This window comes from Montipora capricornis, chromosome 9 (genome assembly GCF_036669925.1).
Source record: "Montipora capricornis isolate CH-2021 chromosome 9, ASM3666992v2, whole genome shotgun sequence".
Taxonomy (NCBI): Eukaryota; Metazoa; Cnidaria; class Anthozoa; order Scleractinia; family Acroporidae; genus Montipora; species Montipora capricornis.
The window spans coordinates 3,847,636-3,855,135 of NC_090891.1; the positions used below are offsets into that span (position 1 = coordinate 3,847,636).

Below are 7,500 nucleotides of genomic sequence, written 5' to 3' on the forward strand. Positions count from 1 at the left end.
TATTCCCCGACCATGAATTGAGACCGGTGAAAACGGAGCCTATGCTACAGAGGATCTGATCGCCTCAGAGACGAGGCACCCAGCCTCGCGAGTAAAAACTACGTCTGTCACGCGGGCCCAAAATCTATCAATCAAATTAGCTCAGTGAGAGTCTTAATTTCGCATGTTAAACTTGTGTTGACAAACCTTTTATCCAATGGATTTTGCGCTCAGAAGAAAAACACATTTGCAGCAATCATAAATTGTCACCTAAACTGAGATCAAAAATTATACCGTTAAGATAGCTATTCTCAAAGCGTTCTGAACTGGTCAGTTGTACTCATTTTGTGTCCTCAACCACTTAATGATGCACTTAATGACTTTCTAGTAAAAGTCTACGTAAAGGCTTGCCAGTGTAGAGTGTGAAGGTCCACATGACTGCATATACACACTGTACTGAGATAAGAAAGTTAATTAATACCATCAAGTTTCTCTAGTTTCAGTCCTTTCAAAGGTGACAGATCGTTACCAATCTTTGCACGCACCAAGCTAAATTAGTATTTTCCTTTCCTGTTTAAGCCACGAACTCGAAGAGACGACAAGAAGATCAACAACAGAACCACTGCACACAATTGAGAAAGTGTCTTGTGAAGCCTCCCTCCGAGAAGGAAATGGGCCGGTTTGAAGATGTGCATGAAATTAAGCAAGAGAATACTCTCGCAAATATCAAAGAAGAAAAAAGAAAATCGCTCTACGGAGAGTCAGTTGGCCAGGAACAAAGTGCACTAATCCAGCCACAGTCGAGTGATGGGTACCTTGTTTCCTTCGACGAATCCAAACTAGCTGGAACTTCCGAAAAAGGCGACATTTCAAATGACCAGGAAAGGCAACATGTTTACGCAATTGTTAACATTCGTAGCAAACAAGACAAAGTGACGTTTCACAGAGACCCTGTGATGCAACATACAGATACATGCCCAACCGGAAACGGAGAGAACTATAAAGCCAGCGTGGATCTCTCATCGCTTGGATTTGAAAACGAAGTGAAAAAGAAAGACGGAGCCTTTGTAAAACAAAATGCGTCAAGACAAGATGAATGCAAAGATGACCTGTATGCGGTTGCTGACAACATGAACAAGAAACGACAACCTCCACAGGTAAATTATAACTGTCTTGTTGCAGAGTGCTTAGATGAAAATGATCATGGGAAGTGGTCATACACTAAACTGGGATTCGATGACGATTTACTAGGCTAAAGGTTTGACGAGTATAATTTCGTGCGACAGCATAGAACTGCAAGGATTTTAGCCCACGCGCTCCCCTCCTCCTTCCCTTTATGGATGTTATCCATTTCAGTTTCATTGCGTCTCAATGATTCTAATAATAATAATAATAATAATAATAATGATGATGATGATAATTTTATTTCTCCTGGAAAGACTAATCAGCTGGATCCTCCGGCAGTCTTTTAAGGCAATTACCTACAGAAAGACAAGAGAATTAGCGATTTCCTTACTACCTAAATTTATTTAAGTATACTGGGAGCGTAAACTCCACTACTTATACTTGTTGACTTACAGGACAAACTACTACTTTATTACAACAACTTAGGTACAACTACTCAACTGTCCGCTAGCAAAGCTCTTTTCTTGATGACTTGAAATAATTCAGTCCTATCAAGTCAGGAACTATATCACCATATAACTTCAGTCTGTAGCCTCATAGAAAAATGCTTCTTCTTTCCTCACTCCTCTTCTTCTTCTTCTTCTTCTTCTTCTTCTTCTTCTTCTTCTTCTTCTTCTTCTTCTTCTTCTTCTTCTTCTTCTTCTTCTTCTTCTTCTTCTTCTTCTTTTATCACTTATTACTTACAACTACCATTCACCACAACCGTCCGAACTAAGGTTGTTTAATATATAGTTTTTGAGGAGAGGGGAAAACCGTAGTACCGGAGAAAAACTATCGGAGCAGAGTAAAGAACCATCAAACATAGCCCACATGTGTGGCCGGGGTGCAGGGATGGCGCAGGGGTGAGAGCACTCGCCTCCCACAAATATGGCCCGGATTCGATTCCCAGACTCAGCATCATATGTGGGTTGAGTTTGTTGGTTCCCTACCCTGCACCGAGGGGTTTTTCTCCGGGTACTCCGGTTTACCCCTCTCCTCAAAAACCAACATTTGACTTGATTTGCGTTAATTGTTAATTTCAGCTCCTTCCCTTCCGTGAATCGAACCCGGACCACACTCGGACCATAGCCTGACAGAGGCTAATAAATGTTCCTTCGAATTAAGATGGAGGAGCGTGATTATTTGTACAAATTTAGCACATTATGGTGCTGTTAACTCTATCCTAATCCTGAAGTTCGATTCCAGCACTCCACAAGTCCTCTTGACTTGCTTTGCTTCTACTCGTATGATCTCATAAGCATTATTGAGATATCATTGCCAAGCCAGATACACTGTATCTAAGGAGAATACGTAAAGGTATGCTCACCTTCAAAGCAGATTTGACGGTTATTATGCAAATGAGCTTAGGACATAAATCCATGACGTCATTTTCTCTACCTGCTCAGTAAAATATTACTTTTACGTGTTGTACCACTACACCCATCTCATTCAAAATTTGAATTCCCGCCATTAACGTCCTAATCTCATTTGCATAATAGCCGTCAAGTCTGGGCTGAAGGTGAGCATACCACTATAGAATAGGTTAAACCCCAACACAGGGAACTAAATGTACTATTCTTTTTTCTATGTTTGTGGATTCGTTTAAGTCTTGCACAGTTTATGAACGAGAGTTGTAAGAGGGTTCCTACGGTTTAAAGTCCTTAGCTGAGAATTCAAGGCATTTGCATATAAAATTACCAAGGCAGCTTATTAATAACATGGTTTCTCAACTACCTCCTTTTAAAAGGAGAAACTTTCGACGTTAGCAGCACCCCCTTAAGATCCTTACTTCAGATCTTCTTTGGATGTTAAAGATACGCGCGAGAAGTCATCTTTGCCAGCAATATGCGAGCTTCTAGCAGTATTTCTAATAACTCTATCAAATGCTACTCTTTTCCTAAAGATGCCTGCCCCATACCGTGGTGTAATATACGCGGATCTAAGTCACTCTCCAGAAAAGAGTAATGGACAAATCAATAGTGCGAGCCTTGCGACTGTGTATGCTGATATAGATCACCTCAAGACTGATGCAATGAGCGAGTCAAGATTGTCGAAATAATCAGCCAACTGATTGACCAGGATTGACATTACAAGTACCGTAAACTAGTTACTTTTGACTGGAAATGATTGGAAGGTGCCTTGTGAAAATCTACTTAAAAGTTAGTGTTATAAAAGTCACCGAGGAGCTAAAGCAAGGAAGACGGCGATTAACTGCAACGCTACGAAAAAAACACATAGTATTGTAATCAGTTCTAAACTAGAACAAAAACCGTGCTGCACGTGTGGCATGCATTTAAGTAGTTTAGTTTACAAGTGATGTTTTCGTCTTCTTTGCAAAATCTCGTGGTATTGGTGTTACAAGAACAATTTCGTAAGCGACTTAACTTTGCCGTGTGATAATAAACTAATAGTTGACTAGTTTAGTGGAATTTAGTTGAGTGCATTCTTGCATGTTAGTATCTTCTGCGGTTTAGAATGTATGGCTATGAAGTTGAAAAACAAGGGGGATAAGCCTTAAAATCGAAATAAATATTGGCTAAGCCCTGTAGACTAAGCAGGAAGTTACTAATTGATACGTCACCAAAGACTAAGGTAGCAATGACGTTAGGAAATAAAAACAAATTAGAAAGAAAATAAGTAATAAGTACTGTCGCTGCAAAATGCAAGGCACCCGAAATATCCCCGAGGTCACCTTGCTAAGCCAAGAAATCTTAGTATAAAGCGAAACAAGGATTACTGACTTTTTCTTGTATATCATGGTAAGAGTTTAACATTAGATCAAGGGATGTACATAGGTAAAAATGCTGTTAAAAGCCCTTGCCGGGGTAGCAGTCTTTATATAACAAGGTAAATAAAACGGTCAGCCATATTTACATATTACCATCAAAGACGTAAATTGTAAAACCCTATTAAAGGGAACCTCCGCTACGACTACGGAATAACTTCAAACCAAACAAAACAATGTTTGCAATCAAATATATATGCTCGACATTGATTTTTTTAAGTGTTTGTATCGGAAAAAAATCAATTTCATAATCGTTTATTTTCACTTTCAATTTTCCCGGGTGCTGTCATCTTGAATAACTGTGACGTGTTGCGGTTGTCCTTATTGTTTTCTCACAATTCGGAAAAAAAAAAAAAAACAAGCGACTCTGAAACTTATTTATTGGCTTTCGTTGTCAAGAGGCTTTGATCGCAAACATTATGTTCTGTGGTTTAAAGTTATTTTCTTGTTTTAGTGGAGGTTCCATTTAAAAGCATCCGTCGATCGTTTTAAATCACGTGACCAGCGGCCATAGTGATTAACTGAAAGAAAAGAACTTATTTGGACAAAATGAAATTCAAATTCCAAGTCCCATTACTATGTGAAATCGATTTACGGTTGCTTTGCAACTTTAAAACCAACCTTTAGAAACACAACCAAGAATGGTGGAATAACGAAACGCTGCATAGCGGACAAAAAGGAGTACTTCTCAATTATACCTTTGGAGCTAAGGACCCATTAATTAATTCTTTGATTGTTATGTCAGGATTAACTTCTGTGGTTAAAACCTTTCAATCCGCTTCGCCGCCGTTGCATATTAAAATGCAGGGGCGTAGCCAGTATGAGGAAAACAGAGGCACCTGCCTCAAACCATTTTTCGTGATTTTTTTTAAAGTGTGATTCCAGTGTTGTCCGTTTGTAATGTACCTCATCATGAACACCTAAAATACCTACAAAGAGAATTTAACCATGGACGGCATTGCGTCAGTCATAACTTTTTTCTGGCCACGGCCCTGAAATGGTATGTGTTGTTTTCGTATTCTCTTCAGTAACATGTACAAGTATTGTAATATTTTTTCAGAATTCTTGAGTATAATACATAGCAGAATTGCAAAATCTAGACCACGTGTAGACCTATTAGTAAGAGAGAAATTGCGAGAATGGAGGACTTAAGCCAAACACATGTTGAGCGCCATGAGCCCGAGGAAAGTTATGGCTTGGTTGCGTATGAATTTCACGAGTGACCATAAATCAAGAAATGCTAACCAGGCTCCATTTTAGTTTAGCGCGGTACATACTGTGTGGTTGGCAAGCGACGACACAGGAAAGCAAATGAGCCAGCGATTCTAAAAATGGGCCTGATCGCAGGTTAAAGAAATTACTCTCTCGGTGTGTTTCCATAGCAACTTCTGTATTGCACTCTGCAACCTTTATGCATTTGTCATTGACTAATCAGAGATGCAATATTCTGTTGAGTACATAATGTTTACTCCACTGCTCTAACACCATCAACCGACAGGCATTGCGTTCCTGTCAAAGCTGAAATTCATCCAATCAGATCGCTACGATAACAAATGCCAAACTAAACGGTCGAAAACCCTGTCGGTTGAAGGACAGTAGGTGGGCCTTTAAAATTCTTCTTTTCACGAGCGACCTAAGCATAAGCACAAGCAAGATACCCAAGCTCAAAGCGAGCTCAGTAGAGTTTTGATCATTAGTCACGGTCCAGAACAAAAGACTATTTAAACAAATTAAATGCGTCTGCGTGTATGTAGCTTGTAGTTTTCCTTATGTCAGCAGTGAAAGCCAGCCTTCATCTCCGGCCTTCATCCTTCGCTTATGCACAGGACTTAGATCTCGTTTTAATAGGGAACTTAAGATCGAGGCTATCTCCGTAAAAGCGGTCCGGTCGATCTGGTTTGAAAAATAGATTTCGCTCATTTCTTGTGTGTTGCAAGACTTCCATGTCCTTATACTAAACCCACAATCCGCTTGATCGGATCTTTAAATTATTCGAGTTTTGAGGGATTTTTGGTTCACCCGCTCGAACGCTGATGGCGCCCTATATCGAGGCTTTAATTTGACTCAACTTTGAAGATCAATTTATCGAGAACTAACGAAGCCTGTACAAAACAAAAACGATGGTCAGTTACTTCATGTCTTTTGAATACACAAAGGTGACTTTCATTAACATGAAGCTACCAGCGAGACAGCTTAATCAGACACGCGAACATCGATAAACTTCAAACTCTATTTATGAAAAAGTACGGCGGTCTTTTTCAATCAAACCAACGCAGCTGGAAAGTAAGTACCATACATAATGTCATTACGGAGAGAAACCCTACGGCCCGTCCTCCAAGGAATATTTATAGCTCTCTGAACGTGCCTAAGTTTTGGCTCCACATTGAAAGACTCGTTAACAGGGAGCGTTCACCAACCTCGCACGAAGATAGACCTAAGACAACCTAAATAAACGAAAAATACATTTAAATACATTAAAGGTCAATTGAAGGGGAATAAACCCTCTTTTAAGGGCTTCTGCTTGGCTTACCTGCCACAGATAAATGTTTCATTGTTCGAATTTCGCTCCATGATTTAACAAACAAAGGACGATCTCTGCTGCCCAGGTACTGGATCCCTGAAGGTGCAAATCAATTTTGGGTATCTAAGTTGCCTTTTCTCTGCTATTATCATTCTTACATCGACGTTTTTCCACCACAAAACGGTGAACATCAATGAAGATTGCCGCCCTATTTACCCTTTGGGACAACCACTGACCAAATTCAATGATAGCACTTCAGAGGTAAAGGTGGGTGGGGAGGTGAGGATTTTGAATTTTATTGCAATAAGAGTTATCAAATTTATAATTCCTCCACGCTAAACCTGCACACAATTACAGAACACCTCGTAAGAGGATCTCGTCTCAGGACCCCCTAAACATTCCCGTCAGCGGCGCTAACACCCACCCACTCAACAATTCTTGGTTTGTATCCACGTGATGAGACGGCTATGTTGGTGTACAAAACAATAGAAAATGGCCCCACAAGTTTTGCATAATAATAGAGTCAAATTCTCAAAAGGCATTTTACTGCATTGTTCTGAACACCAACATGGCCGTCGTGACGTCAGATGCAAACCATCAATATCCAGCCTATGGGCCTGGCCGGTTCCCTTTCGCACAAGAGACGATTGTGATATTGGCTAAAATTAATTTGACCAATCCGTGATAACAAAAGAAAAGGTTTATCTTTTATATGCTGTACCAGGAGTTTTTTATCGCTGCTTTCACCCATAGGGTGGGCCAATCTCTCGGAGTCTGGCAAGCCCCAAAATTACTTTACGGAATGCTTCATAGCTTTACCCTAATTAGTCCTTGTTCCTTATGGGGAAGGAGTGGGAAGGATGCTGACTTCTAACATTCGTAACTCTGAAGCGGTTGAGGAAACGATCAGCAAATTTCGTAACATTTTGTAAAATTTCAATAGGATTTTGACGTGTCAAGAGTTTGTTTATGTATGGTCGCCCTTTTTACGGGAACCACTTTTTATTTTTTCTATTTTGGTAGTTTTTCATCGTTTCTTTCATGTTTCAAC

At 39.9% G+C, this 7,500-nt stretch overlaps 1 long non-coding RNA gene across 1 annotated transcript; it reads left to right on the forward strand.

The window, feature by feature from the left end:
• Positions 1-1,022: 1,022 nt before the first annotated feature.
• LOC138015896 (uncharacterized) lies at positions 1,023-5,677 on the forward strand. The gene is made up of 2 exons (XR_011125656.1): positions 1,023-1,136; positions 3,047-5,677. It is a non-coding gene; the product is annotated as an uncharacterized lncRNA (long non-coding RNA).
• Positions 5,678-7,500: the final 1,823 nt, after the last annotated feature.